Source organism: Neolamprologus brichardi, chromosome 3 (assembly GCF_056152115.1).
Source record: "Neolamprologus brichardi isolate AB-2024 chromosome 3, ASM5615211v1, whole genome shotgun sequence".
Lineage (NCBI taxonomy): Eukaryota > Metazoa > Chordata > Actinopteri > Cichliformes > Cichlidae > Neolamprologus > Neolamprologus brichardi.
Window position 1 is genome coordinate 54,148,515 of NC_142106.1, and position 21,426 is coordinate 54,169,940.

The window sequence follows — 21,426 nt, forward strand, 5'->3', positions numbered from 1 at the left end:
CAGAGTTACAGCTTCAAACACAACGACCTCTGTAGATGTCACAAACCTTTTTGTCCAGCTTCTGTGACGAACTCCGTCGTGGATCTGACGACACTTTTCTCTGAGAGGTAACTGAAATCTGGAGGAACTGGGAGTTGGATCAAAGTAGTTAGTGCCCAGTAGATCATTTTAAAGTGTTACTGACGCTGCATCCAGCTCTGCTCCGCCCACTGACTCCTGTGTTACCTGCTGTGTGACTGTGACTGCTGGACATGTGGGCCAGGTGCAAATGTCCCAGCAAACAGGCTGTTGGACTGCAAACCGATGGCTCCAGAGAACGTGATGATCTGCAACCAAAGAGCCGACAAGTGGCTGAAACAGACGCTCTGAGGAGCGAGCAGAGGGGAGAGTATCGTGTGTAGTAATCAGAGTAAAGTAATATGTGATAAGTAAACTCTTACCTGTGTGACGGCCCGAATAACTTCATTCAGCCTGTTCTGCTGCTTGGACACGAGCTCCGTCTCACTCTTCAGCTGCATCAGAGGAGAATCAGCATCACTGTCGCTAACTTCAGCTGCACTTTTTTCTCCTCTCCTCCTTCCCCTTATCTTCCCTGCTTAACCTCTTGTGTCCTTGTCTGTCTCATGTTCATTACTTTCCCTCGAACAGTCTCTCACAGTCTGTTCTCTAAAACCTAAAGAGAATTTTGGATTTGATCAACTGGTCTCTGAATGCTATTGACACCCTCTTCTCAACGAGAAGTCTGGGCTCGGGAGAGCCCGAGTGCCCTGGAGGGACTTTCCCTGCCGGATACACGATGGACGGGTGGCAGACATGGAGAGTCATGTGCCTGGCGGGACTGTCGATCGAGGACGCTGAAGATATCTACCTATTCGGAACCATGATAACAGGGTTCTTGCTGATCGGAGCTGGCTTGGCCCTGACTTATCGGAGAATTGAGAGAGCGGAACCGGCTGTTCAAACCCCCCCAAGGCTGCCCGCTGGAATCGAAGCGATGGGACGAGGCGCGGCCTCTCACAACGAACGCAGCATGGTTAACACCTTGGAGACGCTTACAGCTGCTGTGAAGACTCAAAACAACACCATTGAGCGTATGGTGGGATACATCAGAGAGGGCCCTGCTCAAAATGAGACCCTTGAGTGAAAGTTGGATCACATCACAGAACGGGTCACTGCAGTTGTGAGGTCTCAGAATCAAAAGAATGACAACACCACGGACCAGAAGTTTGATACCATCATGGGGAGGCTCGCGGCTCTCCAACGGGAGATCGAGAGACCAGCGTCCGAGTGTTAATGAATCAGCTTTAAATTCTCCTGAGCTGCTCGTATAACAGAAAAATCTACGAATTCAACATGTGGAAACCACGGTGCCAGCTGTGGGCCCAAGGCTGGTGCAACAACAACTCCCTGATAACGACTGTGTGATGACTGTTCTTCCCATCCCAAGCCCACCTGGGTTGGTTGGCAGACTGTTTACTTAGATAGAGCGGAGGACACTGTCTCAGCTGAACTCTGGACACGCACACACACACACTTACACTGATAAGCACGCACTCATCCCCCTCCCTCTCCAAACACCTTCAATGCTTGTTTCCTGTGGGGGAACACGGCGGGTCTGGGTGTCGTGCTGGAATGGTAGCGCTGTGCAGGAGGACTGCTGTGTTTCCTTCGGATTACTCCTCACCCCCTACCCAACCCTGTGGTCACGTGCTCCAATGTTGTACTGTGGACATTTATGTGTTATGTTTATGTTATGTTATGTTTATGTTGGACATTTATGTGCTTTTTTTGTGCAGAGGAGTTTTTTTGTTTCCTGTTCTCATGCTGTCCTCCCATAGGTGCCAGCATGAGTAGAGGTCTCTTTTTTTCCTCTTGTACTTTCCCATTGTTGTGCACTTTTTTCAGTGTTTAATCGGTAACGCTGCCGATCTCCGACTGTATCCCCATGTGATGTCTTTGTTATGTGTGTAAGTCGGGGGGGGTCCCATTCCTCTGCGGGGCAACCTGCATATGGCCAATAAAGCATTCATTCATTCATTCATATTCATTCAACTAAAGGTGTGTTTGCATCTCTTTATGAACACGGGGACGCTTCACATGGCTGCACAGAAGACACAGATCTGCATCCATCACATCTTTTTAAATACTGGGTTTGCCAGTGTGTTCCTATGGTAACCATGGTGATTCCTCAAACCTTACAGGGTCACATGACCTCGATCATCTATGGCTCCACATGCTTGAAACCACTAAACAAAGACATCCTCAGAAACACAACAGCAGGTGATAACATGAAGCTGCAGCGTCTTACCTGAACGAGGTAACTCTCTGATCCCACCAACGCCACCAGCCCGTTGACAGCAGCCAGCCGCTGCATGGTGGGACAGCCCTGTAACACAAAGGTCAGCGCTGGGACCCCAAACATCCTTTCACGTGATTGGACATCGTTTACATGAACATTTAGGCTGAGATGTAGAAAGTGAGGTTTTGTACCTCAGCCAGTAAGATTCTGATCCAGGCTGCGAGCAGGTGAGGGTGGATGTGCTCTGCTTTGCCGTGGCCGCACACCGACAGCCCGTGGACCGCTAACCCCAGAGCCAGCGAGAAGCCCGGGGTCTGGGGACACAGGGTCATCAATGAAACCACAAAGAGCTGCTGGAGCCAGAATGACCCCATCAGCTCTCCTACTGACCTGCTGGCTCTCCTCAGTCAGGCTGCGCAGCGTGTCCGTGACCTCCTCGGCCTTGGCGGCGTCAATAAGACCTGCGCTGAACGCTGAGACGCTCACACACGCCACAGAGTACGCCAACACCTGCACACACACATGTGAAGGTCAGTGAAAACTTTATACGGCACAGTTTTCAACCTTCACCCCACACTGGCCGTGCAGCGTCTCCACCTTGGACAGTAAACAAAGCTTATCTGTGTTACACACTTTTTATTTGCTCTACAAGGTCACGACGACACGTTTTCACAGCTTATAGAAGCCGAATCTGTTCCAATTGTACGGTAAACATCATAAGATACACATTTTAGTGCTTCGAGGTCATAGGTCAAAGTTCACACATCAGCATCAGGCTCAAAGTTTTAGCTCTTGTTTCATGTTCATGTAGCAGAAACTGTCTTTAGTAGATAATTCATCAAAACGACTATTTCAGCTTCTTCTGTCACAAACGTGTCTGAGCAGAGTTACAATCACAGACTTGTTCCTGCGTCAGAGACTTCAGGACCTCGGCTCTGGCGTCAGTGTGAGTCGTGTGCAGGGCTGCTGTACCTCCTGCACCATGCGTCCTCGTCCACTGCAGTCTTGCAGGTTGGCCAGCAGCTTGTCGAGTGTCAGGCTGACACGGACATGTCGACTCCTCTGTCCGCTGCTGCAGAAGGCAGACAGCACTAGACCCAGACCCAGTATACAGCCAGTGCTGAGGAAAGAAGGCGAGAACATGGAAGAGCACATTTAATATGCTAACCCCTGTTTCACTGTTGAATATTAACTCCTAACATGCTTCCAGATGTGTCTGTTGAAAAAGAGTAAATGTGCCAAACGAGCTCTTTTATTGAGCAGCAGAAATGCAGCCTTGGTAACGGCTGAATCTTCCAGCTTCCTACCAACCATGTGATGTCAGTTTGCTCTCTGCAAACACGAGAGGACGTACTTGTATTCCAGGTTGGGGTTGAAAGAGGAACTTTCCAGAGCATCCAGAGGGCCGAAGAGGAGATCAGCATCCTTCTGAGCAGACTCATCACTGACAGAGGACACAGGCAGTCAGTAAGCGTTACGCTGTTGGTTCACATCAGAATCTCCTCCTGCAGACTCTGTACCTGAGGCGCTGGTGCAGCAGGGTGGACAGCACCATGCCGAGACCGAGCCCGGAGTGGAACTGGACGGCCTGGGAGTCGTCTGCGGTGGGGGAGCCCGGGAGGCCGGCCCGCAGTGCCGACAGGATGTGGGTCAGACCGTCCCGCTGCCGCACCACGAGCACGGAGACGAGCAGCGACAGGGCGAGGCTCGCACAGGAGCGCGCTATGGTGCTCGCTGTGTTCTCACCCGAGTAGGAGCGCTGAGGAGGCAGCACAGGGTGAAAGTAATCAATGCAAGAAAGCAACTTTATATTCACAACGACTGTGCAGCCAACAGCAACATGTGTTAGAGAGCAAAGACTCGCTGAGCTGTGAGAACCACGTTTACTGGAATATTGATGCTAATACACTCCAGCTGGTTTACGTGTCGATGCAGCGATGTTTCAGGCTTGTTTTGCTTCTTTTTGTGAGAAAGTCATCAAAATAAAGTTGTTTTTGCTTCACTGCATGCTCGGGATAAAGTGCAGCTTCAAACATCTCTGAAGCCATGGGGATGCATTAGTGCCGCTAGCACGTCTGCACGTCTGGAAAGGCACCGAGTGCTGAAAGTGTTAGCACAGGTGCTAAAGACAGTCAGCGGCTCCCCTCACTCACACTGATGAACACTTTCAGAGCTCAGAGTGATAAAAGCTGCTCCACACTAACAAATCCAACAGTGTTAATCTGACACACACGCTGGTGTTGCAGCTACAGCAGCCACATCAGCGTCTCTGAACCACAGCAGCCAGCAGGCTGCAGTTAACAGACGGACAATCACACGGAGCTCGTGTTTATTTAGAATAACATGTGGTTTATGGGGCAGGTGAATCACTGCATGTTTACTTTTGAGGGTCAGTAAAGTGTTCATAGTGTGAGGCTCAGAAACAGCTGATTCTGTTTCATCACGTCACTGTCACGACTCTTAAAGAACTCGAATCATCTGCCAATCACGGTTTCTTATGTAAAAGCTGATGAAACTCACGTGTAGAAACCAGGGGAAAACTCGTCCTTTGGACTTGAAGCTGCTGCTGCTGATGCTGAGCAGGGTGTCCAGCACCATGGTCAACCAGCTTCCTGTGGCCACGAACTCTGGTCCAGCCTATCGAGTCCAACAGCACTGAGCTCAGCATCTCTATGATGATGAAATAGCAAACACACTGTGTAACAGGACCCTGCGGCGTCTCACCCCCAGGCTGCCGTCACCATCAGTGGGCAGGTTGCTCTCATACTTCGCCAGAACAGCGGCGAGGCCGCTCAGAGCCAAGATGGCGTTTCCCTGAACAACAGGACTGTCCCTGAAACGACCCACAGAAAGTCACAGCGCTCACATCAGGTTACTCTGCTCACCAAACGTTTCCTATGAAACAGAGCGAGCAGGGGACTCACTTTGTAGCAGCTTTGATGACATCTGCCAGCTGATCTCTGGCCCTGTGTCAGAAAAATAATAACAACACATTAAAAAGATGAAGAACGTGATGAAGATGGTGACCAGTGTCTGTTAAAGCAGTGATGCACATCAGCACTTTAGTCTATTTACAACCGTAATACAAAAACATCAGGACGGCGTCTCACATGTAAATGAAACAGGATGATTTACAGATTAAATGTAATCACATGTTTAAACTGAGAAAAACTAACATTTTAGGGGAAACTAAGTCTGGAGAACGTAAGTTTGATGGTGTAGCGCTGAGACAGACGCCGTAGCATCTTTGTAACAGTCTGTAAATGTCTTCGACTGGACTTTGGGACAGGAATGTCCTCCTGTTGTCGTCCGAGGAGCTAAAATCCTGGATCAAAGTCCTGGGTCTTCTTTGGTGGATTGTTTGCTTCCTCCATGCTTTCTAAATAAGTCTCCGCTCCAATTCATCCCACAGATGTTCTGCTGGGTCAAAGTCAGGACTCTTTGTAGGCCAGTCAGGTTCTTCCTGTGCACACGTTCATGTTGGGAGCATGAAATCCTCCCAAATGTCTTGGTATTTGGAAGTATTAAGAATTCCTCTCAGCAGAACTAAGTAGCTGAGCCCAACCTCTAAAAACAGCCCCACTATCATCCCTCCACCACCAAAGTCAGACGAGTATCAGTCTCCTGATAACTGCTGAACCAGACTCCTCCATCGGACTGCGAGACGCAGAAGCGTGAACACGACATTTTCCAACGATGCTTGTTCCGATCACGACAGCGTCCAGGAACTTCCTGAGCTCCTGACAGCGAGCCACAGACTTTATACACCTGTGACTGACAGGCCTGAAAACCATGATTCACTTTCTTCATGGTCAGGAGGGAGAGCAGGTCGTCTACTGGTCAGGAGGTTGCTGGTTCAGAACCAGTTATTTTGGCTACATAGTGCAGGTGTTACCACAAAGTGTTGATGTAAAGTTTGGTCCACACAGCAGGGAAACACACACACTACAGTCATTACAGTAAGATTAGAGACCTTGTACAAAAGCACTACCATTTATATACACACAGTCTACACATATACAAGCAAGTATGAGTGTGGTTCTCACCACAGCCAGGCACAGTGATGCTTGTACTGCAGCTCCTGTGGATCCTCTTTGCCTTGTTTCTGGAGCATCTCTAACTCAGCACGTCGACCCTGCCAACAGAAACCAAACCCTGAGAGACCTTTACTGTAAGATCAGAGGCCTCTGAGGCCTTTACTGTAAGATAAGAGGCCTCTGAGGCCTTTACTGTAAGATCAGAGGCCTCTGAGGCCTTTACTGTAAGATCAGAGGCCTTTACTGTAAGATAAGAGGCCTTTACTGTAAGATCAGAGGCCTTTACTGTAAGATCAGAGGCCTTTACTGTAAGATCAGAGGCCTCTGAGGCCTTTACTGTAAGATCAGAGGCCTTTACTGTAAGATCAGAGGCCTCTGAGGCCTTTACTGTAAGATCAGAGGCCTTTACTGTAAGATCAGAGGTCTCTGAGGCCTTTACTGTAAGATAAGAGGCCTGTGAGGCCTTTACTGTAAGATCAGAGGCCTGTGAGGCCTTTACTGTAAGATCAGAGGCCTGTGAGGCCTTTACTGTAAGATCAGAGGCCTCTGAGGCCTTTACTGTAAGATCACAGGCCTCTGAGGCCTTTACTGTAAGATAAGAGGCCTGTGAGGCCTTTACTGTAAGATCAGAGGCCTGTGAGGCCTTTACTGTAAGATAAGAGGTCTTTACTGTAAGATCAGAGGCCTTTACTGTAAGATAAGAGGCCTTTACTGTAAGATCAGAGGCCTCTGAGGCCTTTACTGTAAGATAAGAGGTCTTTACTGTAAGATCAGAGGCCTTTACTGTAAGATCAGAGGCCTCTGAGGCCTTTACTGTAAGATAAGAGGTCTTTACTGTAAGATCAGAGGTCTTTACTGTAAGATCAGAGGTCTCTGAGGCCTTTACTGTAAGATCAGAGGCCTCTGAGGTCTTTACTGTAAGATCAGAGGCCTCTGAGGCCTTTACTGTAAGATAAGAGGTCTTTACTGTAAGATCAGAGGTCTTTACTGTAAGATCAGAGGTCTCTGAGGCCTTTACTGTAAGATCAGAGGCCTCTGAGGCCTTTACTGTAAGATAAGAGGTCTTTACTGTAAGATCAGAGGTCTTTACTGTAAGATCAGAGGTCTCTGAGGCCTTTACTGTAAGATCAGAGGCCTCTGAGGTCTTTACTGTAAGATCAGAGGCCTCTGAGGCCTTTACTGTAAGATCAGAGGCCTCAGAGGCCTTTACTGTAAGATCAGAGGCCTTTACTGTAAGATCAGAGGTCTCTGAGGCCTTTACTGTAAGATCAGAGGTCTCTGAGGCCTTTACTGTAAGATCAGAGGCCTCTGAGGCCTTTACTGTAAGATCAGAGGTCTCTGAGGCCTTTACTGTAAGATCAGAGGCCTCTGAGGCCTTTACTGTAAGATCAGAGACCTTTACTGTAAGATCAGAGGCCTCTGAGGCCTTTACTGTAAGATCAGAGACCTTTACTGTAAGATCAGAGGCCTCTGAGGCCTGTGGAGGACAGACTGGCTGACATTTGTGTTGTGTAGGTTCCAGTTAGGCTGCACATCACCCAGTATGTCTTACTGTGTCCTGGTGCCACATGGAAAGGGCAGAACTACCAACTGGTGAAGTCACGCTTCACGATGTGCATTTTAGTCGCTGAATTCTTCGTCCACACCATTTATTTCTATGAAGCACTCAGTGCTGCTTTTGTAACACCTGCACAAACCTCCATAACGGCGTAGAAAGCTCGGCTCATGAAGCCCCTCCAGGCCTGTGGCAGGAGGAGGGCACGGTGCCACTCAGAGGGCTGGATGTTGACCTGTGCACCAAAACACAGAAGAAGGAAACAGTTCCTCTTTCAAGCTCTGCGTGCACGACAAAGAACAAGAGAGAAAGCAATGGAAGAAGACAACACGTACTTCATGAACGAGGGCTGTCAGCGTCTGCTGGTAACTGCGGCTGCGGCTGACGAGGAAGCGGCTGATGGGTCTCCCAGCACGATCGGTCTGCACAGACAGACTGTACGACAGAAGCAGCCCAGCTGCACCACAGACAGAGAGGCTGAGTTATAATGGTGCTTCCAACAGTGACGTGTTGGTACAGACACACTGTTTGAAATCTCCACCATGTCCTGGCTTTATGAGAACCAAACAGATTAAATCTGCAGAATATCTTCATCTTCCAAACCTCTCCTCAGAAAGACGTCCCTTCCTGTAGCTCCACATATTCTCTCTTCCTCACCAATTTAAGAAACACAACTTTGATATGCTGACTGACAGATTTTACAGAGTTTAAAGGCAAAGCAGCAACATGTTCATAGTGACGTTCAACGACACCATACAGTCGATATCACTGAGACCAACTAAATGAGAGGTGTCACTGGGTCACCTGCCAGTCCTGGCTTCAGCCCAGGCTGCTTGTTTTTCTCGTAGGTCTTGAGCATGAACGACGGGATCCCTGCCACCGTTTTACCCTGGTCTGAGCGGAGGTTACCCCCCCTCAGGGCTGAGAAGTAGATTCCCCGCGGCATCTGACTCATCTCCTGCCTCACCAGTGACGTCAAGAAGAGCTCGAAGGCTGGAAACATAAAAGAAACACCATCAATGCATCATCAGCATTACTCAGTATCACACGCAGATGTGACAGATCCACGATCTCTCCAGCAGGAAACACACCAAACACCTGATGTCTGTTTCTGTGCAGCTCAAACAGCTCAAACAGCTGTGATGTTGATGGTTATGAACAGTTGTGCTAAACAAAAATGTTGTAACATCATGCAGCGTACATGTGTTCCTAAAGTATCTTAGCGGTCCCAGGACTGCACTCTCCTGGAAGCTGCTTTCAGGGTTACAGCCTCTAACGCTCCTACTGCCACTAAGACCACTTTGTTCTTGTTCTCCAGTCGCTGCTACTCTGGAAGTTGAAGCACCCCCGACCCTTACTCCTACTACCGGCTCGACGGGGCTTCTAGTCCACATGTGGCGCGGGTGTTTCTATACACTACAGCTTCCTGGTTGTGCTTTGAGTTTATGCTATCCCAGCTTGCATCTTCCATCCTGCTACTACGTGGTGGAAAATGTCCGTAGCACCTTTGCACAGTCTGCAGCCGTGGTAGACTCCCTCCTACCACAGCTCACCTCTAAGCATCTGGATCTTTCTACCATTCATCGGGCTTCTCAGCATCTGTTTCAGCATCTGCACGGATTTGGCTCTGACTGATCTTCATCCTGCTGGCCTCACCAGGTGGATCTCACTGACTCCTCCCATACAGCTTGATGTCATCTACAGGATGACATTTGATGACATCACCTCTTAGTGATGAGCTGGCTTTGGGGATTGAAGCCTTTGCAGACAGAAGCTGGGACACTGCACACTCCAGTACTGTCTCCCACAGTTCCTGATGAATGTTATCAGTGCACTGAAGCACAGTAACAAGCAGGTCAGTGTGCATGAATGGGGCATAGAGTCAGGTTGGTCTGCCTAGTCTTAAGTGCTCTTGTACTGTCAGAATGACACGATAGCAGCCCTACGAACCAGCAGCTGAGCTTTTGTGTTGTTTCTAATGCTTTTCAGAGTTTTGCTCATGTACTGGCTCATGTGCCTCCACAGCTTCAGTAGCTCCTGTGTCGTGGAGAGGCGAGTTATCGGGCCGTGGTTTGATGGCCAGGACGGTTCAGTCCTGTGTTCGTGCCTTTAGCATTCCCCATATCTACAGACCGCTGATCACTGAACGCTTCTTAAACAGTAGACGTGGATTATGTCGGGTCCCGCTGTTGTCCCAGACTCATTGTCTCGAGAGTAGATCCTGGATGGATCTCTAGAAGCAGTTTATTCTGTCGGGACGACAGGATACGACCTGTTGGTTTGTTGGCTGCTCCAGTTTACCTGGAAGAACAGACGAGGTGGTGAGAGTCATCAGCTTCACATAAGATGAGCCTGGGACGGAGAGATCCTTCTCATCTTCCTCCTTTTCTTTACTCTGTTCATCTTCTTCGTTTTCAGGGAGCTTTGCAGGTGGTCGGGCCTTCCAATCAGAGAGAAGAGAGAGCTGACACACGGCGGCGTATAGGGACGTTTCTGAACACGCTAAAATAACTGAAACATCAGCTTCCTCATTAACTAGTGCCTCATAGTTACACCTGACTAACGTCTGAGGACAATTAATAAAGAAACATTGCAAAATGATCTGGCTAATATGTTAGAAACTGTTCTGATGTTGTTATGAGAGTGGAGCAGGACTCTTAACTGCCTCAGGAAGGTGGTTGATGGTGTGATCTGTTTCAGGAAAGGCTGCCAAAGCCCTGTAGCCACAGCTGGCCACCTCTGGATCCTGTTACAACACAAAGGTGCAGACACATGTTTCTGTTTCCTACAAGAGGATGAAACTTATGTGACATCACAGCATATTTGTGCATGTAGGAGTCATCATGTCAGCTGTGTGTGGATACAGTATATACAGACCTCGCTCAGAGCATAAGTCCAGAGAATGCTGACCACCTCTTCTTTTAATTTCTAATGACAAAAATAAGAAGTCATTTTAATGCACATTTAACACACACACACACACACACACACACACACTAGAATCAACAGAGTTTTCCAACCTTTTCTTATGTTTTCTGCAGACTTTCTTTCAGCCAAATCGCTGCACTGACCTAAAGCACGATCTGCACGACATTTCCTTTAAACACAGTGAAGGTGGACGCCGCTCTTAATGAAACCCAGAATTAGCTTTCATGTATATGAAAGTTGCTGCTGTGCTCTGGATCTTTGGCATTTTGCATGAAGCGATTTTCTCTAAGCTTCAGTTCACACAGCAGAGAAGTTTGTGTCTGACTCAGTGACTGCAAGGTGCTGCACAGGTCCTGTGGCTGCAACCCAAAAGCATCCCTATCAGCCGTCCTGTGCTAATACGCCATGTTTGGTTTTGGCCTTTGGTCTTGTGTTTGTTTAGATGCAACTTTGCAAACCTAAGCTGTACTGCCATATCATTGTTAGAGAGGAGGAGAGCTTTCCAACAAGCAGCACTGCATGGTCTAGGATTCATCTGCTGGGACGGCCTCTGCTGCTGTGTTGAATCCTCCAGAGCAACAAATTACCAAAACGTCTGTTTTTAAAAAGAGGCTCACACTCGCTGATCCATTTATTAGTTACTGTGAAGTCCGAGCAGAGCAGGACTCTGAGGACTGGACCCTCACACGTCTGTACTTTGTGCTTCTACACAACTTTACATTGAAGTGCTAACTTTAGCTACCAAACACAGTGATGTAGAGATGTGACTCTACAGTGAGGTGATACAAACAGCTGGTGAGAGTCCTGTTTACAGACAGAACCACAGAGAAAAACAGAACCTGGTGGAGTTCCTGTGTCACTCTGTTAGCTCCTCAACACAGAGGAACATGAACGTTACGACGCACCTCGTACTGCTCTGATTTAACTGTGAGCTGAGGCACCAGAGCCAAAAGCTCAGCGATGGCTTGAACCACCTCTGGCTGTGAGTGACAGCTGAGCTCAGGCCAAACAGTTCTCCATGCTGAGATAATATCCACCACCTGAGAAAGAAACATTTCTTTTAAGACCAGAACTTTGGAAAAGATTCAAAAGTTATGATGCAGAAAAAAGATGATTCCTGAATTTAAAGAGACAAATGGAGACAGACGAGGTACCTCTGCTCGACACAGCTCCTGTAGTCCCTGCAGGACGAGAGCAGCCGGGGTTGCCAGGTCTGGTCTGTTGCACTGTTTTAAAGTGAGTGAAATGGCAGCCACCATGTCCCCTGCATGCTGGTAAGGCCTGGTTAACACACACATCAGCGTGGACAAAGTGGAAAATGTGTTTCTTCTCATTTTGTTACCATTTTTATTAAAAAGCATTAAAAGTGCCAGGACACGTGTAAGTAAGTAAATGCCAAACACAGCGTCTTATCATTGCAAACTCTTCTGGCTGCAAATGTTTTACAATAAAAGCAAACGTAAGCATTTGTGAAAACAAGAAACAGCTCAATGATTTGCTAAATTTGTGCTGTAGCATCCATCCAGAGGGTTTCCCAGGTTTTCACTAATGCTAACAAAGCTGCATGTACATGTTAGCAGGTGTAACAGGCCCCGGGACGATGAGCAGTGTGCACCAGCTGGTTAGAACAAAGGAAATAATCAAATAAAATCATTGTTTGATTTCATCAACACAAATAAAGGCCAGTTCACAAACACTGACAAGCATTAGCTCACAGCTAACATGTAAAGGACGTGTGCAGGAGCCTGGATGCAGTTTGTGGAGTTTATATGATCAACATAGTTTTTGGGTTAAAGGTTAAAACTATAAAGTTATGGCTCACTTGCTTAGAGTTGTATTATATGGGAAGCAATGCTTACAGACTGACATAATAATAGTTTGATTTCGTTTGCTTTAAATGTATGCTTTTATTTTGATAGTCTGGCAGAGACAGGAAGTTAGCTGCCTCTCAGTCTCTCTGTTTGATCTGAACTTTGTAAGACTTTGATCCTTCTGGATTCAGTCACGTGTAGCTGCTCTGAAAGATTTAAAACTGGACTCCTGCTGATTTTTGGAGAAACAGGGACTCAGTGGAGCGTCGAGCTGAGGCTTCATTCACTGCAAAGCTACAAAGTGCATTCATTTATCTTAACAAGCAAAGTTGATGTGACTGAAAAAACAAATGTTTTTCTGAACTTTTATCAGCTTGTTGAGCAGAAACATCTATGAAGAGTCCAGTCAGTGATTATTACTCATCAGAAGGGAAGATGAAGAGTCCTGGTGTTGGAAGCTCACACTGTCTGCACTGTGCATGCAAAGTCCACTGAATGAATGAACCAGTGAATGCAGGAAGTGCCCACTGTTTCTGTAAGTATGGGAGGACCCACCTCTCTCTGCAGATGTCCCTGACACAGGCGGCCCTGGCCAGGATCTGCTCCCACTGGGCGTCCCTCCCCAGCACCACCCTGCTGTCCTGCTGGCTCATTAGACGCTGCAGCTCTGGGTAGACCCGGTCCTTGCAGACATGACCAAAGCAGCACACAATCAAAGACAAACAGAAGCTTTGAACACGTGAATATGACATTTATAGTAATGCGTTATTACTGCAAACCTGTTTCTTCCACAGAGCGGTCATGAGGCGCAGTCCCACTGCTCTCAGCTTGGGGGAGCCGGCCAGCATGTGCAGACTGTGCAGCACGATCGGGAAGCAAAGCTGGAATATTACAGCACATATGATCAGAGCCAAGTTTACAAGAGAAACACACGGTTACAGCTGAAGAAGGCAGATGTTAGACGATGACTGCTGGTTTGGAGAGTCCAGCTCACTGACAGAGTGCTTTATACTACAGAGCACTGCATCTATCCCACACAGAGGCTGCTGTGGTCCAATCCCAGCTCCTACAAACTGGGTACAAGAAACACTGTCCGTGTTCATCTCAGTTATTCACTGTTATTGGTGGATTGTGCTCACATGCGGGTATTTGGGACACGCGGGTCACTGGTTTTTAAACTCTAGAAGCCTCCTGGATGAAGAAAAGCTCCTCAGACTACATGACCTGGATGACCCCACAGATAAAAGCTCATCTGTGTGTATGATGGACTAAAACACACTGTGAGCGCTCAGATGAAGTAGAAAGGTGCTGCTGATGTTCCAGCCCCGTCTCCAGACGCTCACAGTCAGTACAGGTTCTTCTTAGTCGTGCTGCGTACCTTATGAGTGCCGAGGTTTGGCAGGCTTGTGAGAACAGCGTGAGCCAGGACGGGACTCTTTTCTTTGGTCAGTTTGAACAAAAGAAGCAGCACGAGGGGCGGGACCTGCAGAGGGAAACGCCCACATCAGCAAACACACCAACCAAACATTAGGGGTACAATGAAACAATGAGGGGTAAACTTCACACTTCATCTGCAGCTAGTGACTCCAACACAAGTCCAGAGGGAAGTCTGTCCCCTTAGAGCGCTCCCTAACCTCTCCCTTTATACGGCAGCAGATTAGCAGCAATCACACAGCAGTGACAGCTTTTATCTTCCTGCTGATCTGAACCATTTCAAAGTCATGTGTTGGTGCCAAAACACCAGGTTATCAACATGTGTTTACTGCTCTTAGAAAGACAAACACGAGCTAGCTGCCTTACATACAACATATCTACATGTCAGAGGGAACAACATGCATTACTTTATATTCAGGCCACAGATTCAAGAGAACCAGTTGTGTGGGTTATCTACCTGGCAGGGGTCGGCAGCAGCGACAGCCTGGCTTGCTTTCAAAGCCAGCTGGCAGATGTTTTCCTGACCCATGATGATGAGATAAGTCACAATCAGGACAAGAGAGGAGGACAGGCGCTGGCTGGACGACAGGGCGGAGCTGACCGCCAACAGCCAATCGGTCGCTGCTGCTGGATTGTTGGCCACTTTGCGCAGTACCGACAAAGACACGCTGAGCTCACTATACCAGGAACTCAGAGACAGAGGCAGTGATGGGTCCGGCTGAGGGAGACAGATTCATGAGAAACAAAGAGAAAGAACAAAGAGCAAAGCTACAGATGCACCATGAATGTTAATGAAGTGTAATTTAAGGATCAAGCAAAGCATCCCAGAGGAACAACACTCCAGAGACTGGATGCTGACCCTGAAGAAGAGGCAGTAAAGACAGCCCTGTTGCTATGACACTGAGAGGGAAACAATATTTTTGGATGGATGTCGTCTGTGCTCTAATGCTCTGTCCACTCACCACCTAACAGCTACCTGCACTATTGTAACAGTGTTTCTTTACGTGGCTACACCTCAAAGAAAGACTCCAAAAACTGAATGTGAGAAACAGGCCTGGGGCTACCTGCTGGGCTACCTGCTAGGCTACCTGCTAGGCTACCTGCTAGGCTAACTGCTGGGCTACCTGCTGGGCTACCTGTTGGGCTACCTGCTAGGCTAACTGCTGGGCTACCTGCTAGGCTACCTGTTGGGCTACCTGCTAGGCTACCTGCTAGGCTACCTGTTGGGCTAACTGCTGGGCTACCTGCTAGGCTACCTGTTGGGCTACCTGCTAGGCTACCTGCTAGGCTAACTGCTGGGCTACCTGTTGGGCTTCCTGCTAGGCTATCTGCTAGGCTACCTGCTAGGCTACCTGTTGGGTTACCTGCTAGGCTACCTGTTGGGTTACCTGCTAGGCTAACTGCTGGGCTACCTGCTGGGTTACCTGCTAGGCTACCTGTTGGGCTACCTGTTGGGTTACCTGCTAGGCTAACTGCTAGGCTACCTGTTGGGTTACCTGCTAGGCTACCTGCTAGGCTACCTGTTGGGTTACCTTCTATGCTAACTGCTGGGCTACCTGCTCTGTTACCTGCTGGGCTACCTGCTCTGTTACCTGCTGAGTTACCTGCTGGGGTTTATCTGCGGGCCTGCTAACTCTGTGCAGCAGGCTGTGAGCCAGCCTGTGGTTGGTGCTGTGTGTGTTCTGGTCAGACAGCGGCTCAGTGAGACCCAAGCAGGACAGGAGCTGCAACACGGGGAGAATCAGGACCGGACTCAACCAGGGCGACGCCTCCGCTTGTTCAGGGACCAAACTCAGTGCTGTGTTGAGAGAAAGAATATCTCATGTAGGACACAAATCTCTGTGAGGTTCCAACCATGACCTGTACACACAACCTAGTTTTGTTCCCACTAATTCTTTCACTGCTTCAAAGTCTCTTAAAGGAAGCTAAAGCCAGCAGAGCTTTGTCCAAAATAATCACTTTACCAAGTCTGAGAAGGCTGGTCAGCTGATCTGAAGGGGCTTCCAACAAGAGCAAGGCCACGCCCATCACCAGCTCATCCAACAGCAACTCCTGCAGAAAACAAACAGCGATGCAAACAGGTCAATACAGGCCACAGAGGCCCGAGGGCTCACACATTACAGCACTGACAAGGTTCACAATGGGGGACATTTGACCCACATGTGTAAACCTCTATAGGCCAGAAGGCATCTTGTTCCATTCACTGACATCACCAGCAGACTGACAGCTAATAAATAAGTCAGCATGTTTGGTTTTGTAAGCGTGGACAGGATCGATGGTCAGACTTCCTCTCAGAGAGGCTCCAACTGCAGGATGTGAATGATGTTAATAAGGTGAAACGTGTAAACAGAATCGGTCCCAGCATGGAGACAGTGTGTGAAGAAGACTCTGTATTTACATGAACCAATCACCACTGCAGAGCAGTTCATTTAATCCCCACGTAAGAAGATCTGTGTAACCGTCACTACAGCTGTTTCTGTGATGAAGTTTCAGTCAGCTTTAATCAGCTGTTTGGATGAGATGCAGCGCAGAGACCAACAAGTGCTCAGCATCACTGGGAACAAACCACTTCAGGTGACCCATCATGGAGCTCATCCAGAGGATCAGAGCAGCGATCAAAGAAAAGGGTGACGAATCTAAAACATGTGCTGAGTTACTTCCTTCCACACGTGTTCATAGTTCTGATGGCTTCAGTGAGAATTAGTCTAAAGTAATTTTTCACACTAATTCTGGTCACACAGCGTCTCCAACACTGCTTTCTTTAATGTGACTGTAGCCTGAGGGTGCACAGCCTGACTCCATCACACAAGTGAGTGTAAACAAACCTGATGACAGCCATGACGTTACGTCACGTTAACCAGCACAGCTTCTTTATCTTTGCTGGTGTCTGATTGTCTACAAACAGCGATCACCTGACAGGCTGGAACAAGCTGCTGCATTAAGACGATTATTGGTCTGCAGTCTCCGTTGAACTCGAGGCATCGCCGACACGCACACAGCAGCTGCAGAGCCAGCGCCGCTTTCTCTGGTTTCCACTGGTCTCCAGAGGTCCCAGTTAGATCTTGGAGCAGAGCGCCCACAAACGCACACAGCTCCAGGACTGCCTCCACGCTGTCCACCTGCAGGACAGAGAGGAGAGGCTGACATAGCTCCATCCTGCTCTCTGTATTAGCTACTTCCTGTCAATCTGAGCGTATGCAAATAAGAGAGACACATTTAAATGAACGATGGTGTAACATACAGAGTGGAAACATGTTGACGTGTCTTTGTACAGTTACCTAACATAACTTCAGTTTGTTACCTGCATGTGTGGAACCAGCTGACAAAGACAGAGCAGCAGCCTGTCAGACACTGGGGACAGCGTTTCCTGCTCCTTGTTCTGGGGGGCGGACCTGGATCCTCCCTGAATGGGCAGCATCACCCTAAGAAGACTCTGTCGAAGGAGCGCGTGCTCGGGTTGCCTGTGAGGTTGGCAGTATAGGTACCGAAGGAAGGGGGCCAGCATGGTGATATAAGCCTCTTTATCTCTGTAACGTACACACACACTGGAGTCATAAGAATCTCTGAGAATAGATCATCTCATAATGTCCAGTTGTCTTCAAAGTAGTGTACAACATAACAGCTACGATAGGAACCAGTAAGACTTACCTGTCAACAGCTTTCTGGATAAAGTCATCGATCTCGAACAGCAGAGCCGGCCAGCAGTCCACTCTGTTCTCCAGGGCTGTGACGTACGGGTGAGGGCTGCTCCTGCAATGGACGGGTCAGTGTCCCAGCTCTGATTCAAGTTATGCTCCCAACAAACCACTGAGTCAGTCTATTACAACGAAGACAAACTAAGAAGGCCTCAATCCACACAAGACCTGTTGCCTTCCTTCTCTCACCCCAACCAATCACAACAGATGGCCCCGCCCCTCCCTGAGCCTGCCAGAGGTTTCTTCCTGTTAAAAGGGAGTTTTTCCTTCCCACTGTCGCCAAAGTGCTGCTCATAGGGGGTCATATGATTGTTGGGTTTTTCTCTGTGTTATTATAGGATATACTGTACAATATAAAGCACCTTGAGGCGACTGTTGTTGTGATTTGTTGCTGTATGAATAAAACTGAATTACAAGTTCTCCAAAGAACAAGTGCAAACTGTCAACACTAAAAACTATTGACAGTGTTATTTTAAAGCATCGATCCTTTACTGTTGGCTACACATCGTCACTTTTGCAGAATGCAGTCATATAAATAGTCCTCCAACATCCATACTGTTTCCACACAAACTGGATTTATACACCCACTCCCACAGTGACAATCTAAAGGCAAAATGTCACGTAGCTGCCACCTATGAGGATGAAAACATGCTTAAAATATGGTGTACTCACACGTACCTCTAACCAGAGTCGAGTGTGAGAGACAAAACGTTAGCAGTTGCACACACACTAATGCATCCACTGATACCATTATAGATCAGCCTTTGAATGAAGTGCTGTGAGCCTGTTCAATCATTTTCCAAGTGCAGGAAGGAAGCTCACGTCTGTGCCTGTGACAGCCTGCACTGTGGGCCAGACGTCTACTCCTCCGTGTTTCCAGCCTTCACATGACGGAACCTGTTTGACCACGTGTGTCACCCTTCAGCACGCCATTTCCAGACCCTCAGTTTCAATACACGCCAACTCGTCAGCCTATCAGAGCACTCCCCACGTTCCAGCACAAAGGAAGCAAACAATCAGGAGTTTCTTCTATTTATTGTGACTCAAAGTCTGTTGGTGTTTCAGAGCACTGGCAGGCAATTTGGACAGAGGAGATCTTTCTGTTGCACCGCTGATTTTTATACGGATGTTCACGAGTGTCTTTGCCTTTGAGGTGAAGTCTGCAATCATCCACAGGACAGATTTTATACACTAAAAAGAGGAGAGCTCACTATATTGTGACCAAACATCACTTTTAATTTTAAACCCTGTTCGTTCTTACAGCGGCCCCATCACTGCAGCCACAGCACCGTCTGTCACTCTGTCCTCACTCATGAACAACACCCACAGATACTTAAACGCCTCCAACTTGGGCGCCAGCTCGTCCTTGACCTGGAGTGGGTGCTCCACTGTTTTCAGCTTTGAACCACAGCCTCAGACTTGGAGGTGCTGATTCTCATTCCCAATGTTTCCCACGCAGCTGCAGAATTACTCAAAACAGCATCGATAACAACACCCACCAGGAATAGATCCGACAGTGATGGCAAAACGGACCAAGCTCAAAAAGTCTTGCTCCATTGCCTCACCAAGCTCCTCGTACACCTGAGTTTTTGCGTCAGCTTCTGCAAGAGTTACACTCATCCTGTCGATATCTGCCAGACGATAGCCAAGCCTAACAGGACGCTTCAACCTGCTGCTCCTGAACCTCCAATGTCTATCTTCTGGTTCAGGGTTTGCCACCAACACATCAAAGTCCCCCAGCAGGACTATGGAGTTGCTAGATGAGGTACCCACCTCACCCAGCAACTCTAAAAATTACTCCAAACAACTGTTAGTCACATGTGAACAAATGACTATCGGCACCTGTTCCCAACATGACGGCACAGGGAAGCAACCGTCTTGTCCACCAGGGAAAACTTCTAAATGCTGCCATCAAATCAGGGAGATACAAACGTACCCATTCCCTGTCTGCCACCTCTCACTCTTTACATGTAGTCAGTATTTTTCAACCTCATGCACCAGTTTGGGATTCTCATGCTCCAAGAGCCAGTTTATAGCTGGGACTGAAGCACCAGGGCCTTGACTGCCACCAGACAGAGCACCGGACCCCTACGGCACTTCAAGTGGGTGGTGGACCAATGCTGCTTCTTTGGACTAGCAGTAAGCTACAAGCTATATGTAGCTTGATAGATTACACAAGACAATATGTTTGAACATCTCTAGATATTAGACATGAGATACTTACCTGATAGAATACGGACAGGTGAAGTGTCCATCGCTCTGGTCAGCCTGCATCTCCAACAATCGCCGAATGACTTTTATCAACCCTTGAGTGTGTCTGTTGGACATCAGAGTCAGAATAACTGAAAAAACTATTTTCTTTACTTCACATGAGCCCTGATGGAGAGCAATGACATCGTGGATTTATCCTCAGCACAGACTAAGCTGTGACCTCCATGTGTCTAACTCAGTTTGTAGACTGTCAGTCGGGTTCCTGCACTGGAAGCATTGACTCCATGTTACACACTGGTAGCTGGAAAAGAAGGCGACTGGACTTGATTAAGTTTTAAAGATGTTTCACTTCTTATACAAGGTGGAGAGACTCACATATTTAAACCCTACAGGGCGTTTCCCTCCTTGGAGATGGTCATCGAGCTATTTGTCATGTGCGTCGTCACATGAGTATAAACAAAAGCGTAGGTCATTGTCAACACCAAGGGTTAAGGGTTGAACCACTATGAGACCTTTCTGCGACCCATCATGTGACCTTTGAGGTCACCTGAGGCGAGGTGTGAGTGGGCCTTTAAAGGGATTTAAAGACTGAATTTGTAGGTGACGATGGCCAGTAACAGTGGACATACACGGCCTTCTTCATACCTCTTCTCAGTTCACAGTGTTAGCATTCTCATGCTAAAGAGAGCCTTCTTTGTCCTGCTGATACACAACCTCGTCCTGCTGGGGTCTATCTTTCATGTTGTGCCTTTGTGCAGCGGCTGTAACGCTGCATGGATGCAGGTTACAGAGCCTCTATCAGACTCATTGACAAACAGCTGAGCTGAGCTTTCTGAGGCAGGATCGTGGCGTCCAATAACTGCGCGTTGCATACCTTGCAGAAGGCAGGAGGTTGAGGACACCATTGAGGATGTAGTCCAGGTCTGCATGGCCCTGGTCCACCAACAACACCAAGGTGTCACAGCACGCTGAACACACCACAGCACAGTCACTGCAGCACTGCTGCCACAAAGCTTCCAGTGCTGGGCCCTGAACAACAACAGTGATGCAGTCAGTGTTTCAGAAGTTTAACAAAACGATCTGTGCCATTTCCACACATGCACTGAAGCCCTGAATGAAAACGGACAAAGACAGAGGTGCACGTGAGAATGCAATCTGTCCCACTCAGTTCAGCCACTCGGGCTCAGCACTGATTCAATCCCAACAAGGTTTGATTCAATTTGGACTCAGACAGTCAGAAATATTATAACTATGATCGTTTATCAGTGCATATCCATATTTTATATCTGTGTATAAAAACAAAGCTGACACTGTGAGATCAGAGGTGTCAGCCTCACAGCAGATGTGTCAAAGTCACTGAGGATAAAACACAGGACCACATGAAGCAGATGTTCCTGCTCTTTTATACTTCATGTAACTAAAGAAATGATCATATGTGACTCTTACAGGAACTCAC

The 21,426-nt window shown here is 48.0% G+C and overlaps 1 protein-coding gene and 1 pseudogene across 1 annotated transcript in view; both read right to left on the reverse strand.

Moving 5' to 3' along the window:
* The window catches only part of LOC148105852 (protein NLRC3-like), an 85,804-nt gene that overhangs the window by 25,635 nt on the left and 38,743 nt on the right, over positions 1 to 21,426 (reverse strand). The window lies entirely within an intron of this gene.
* LOC148105853 (focadhesin-like) overlaps positions 1 to 21,426 on the reverse strand; it is a 32,453-nt pseudogene that overhangs the window by 6,958 nt on the left and 4,069 nt on the right.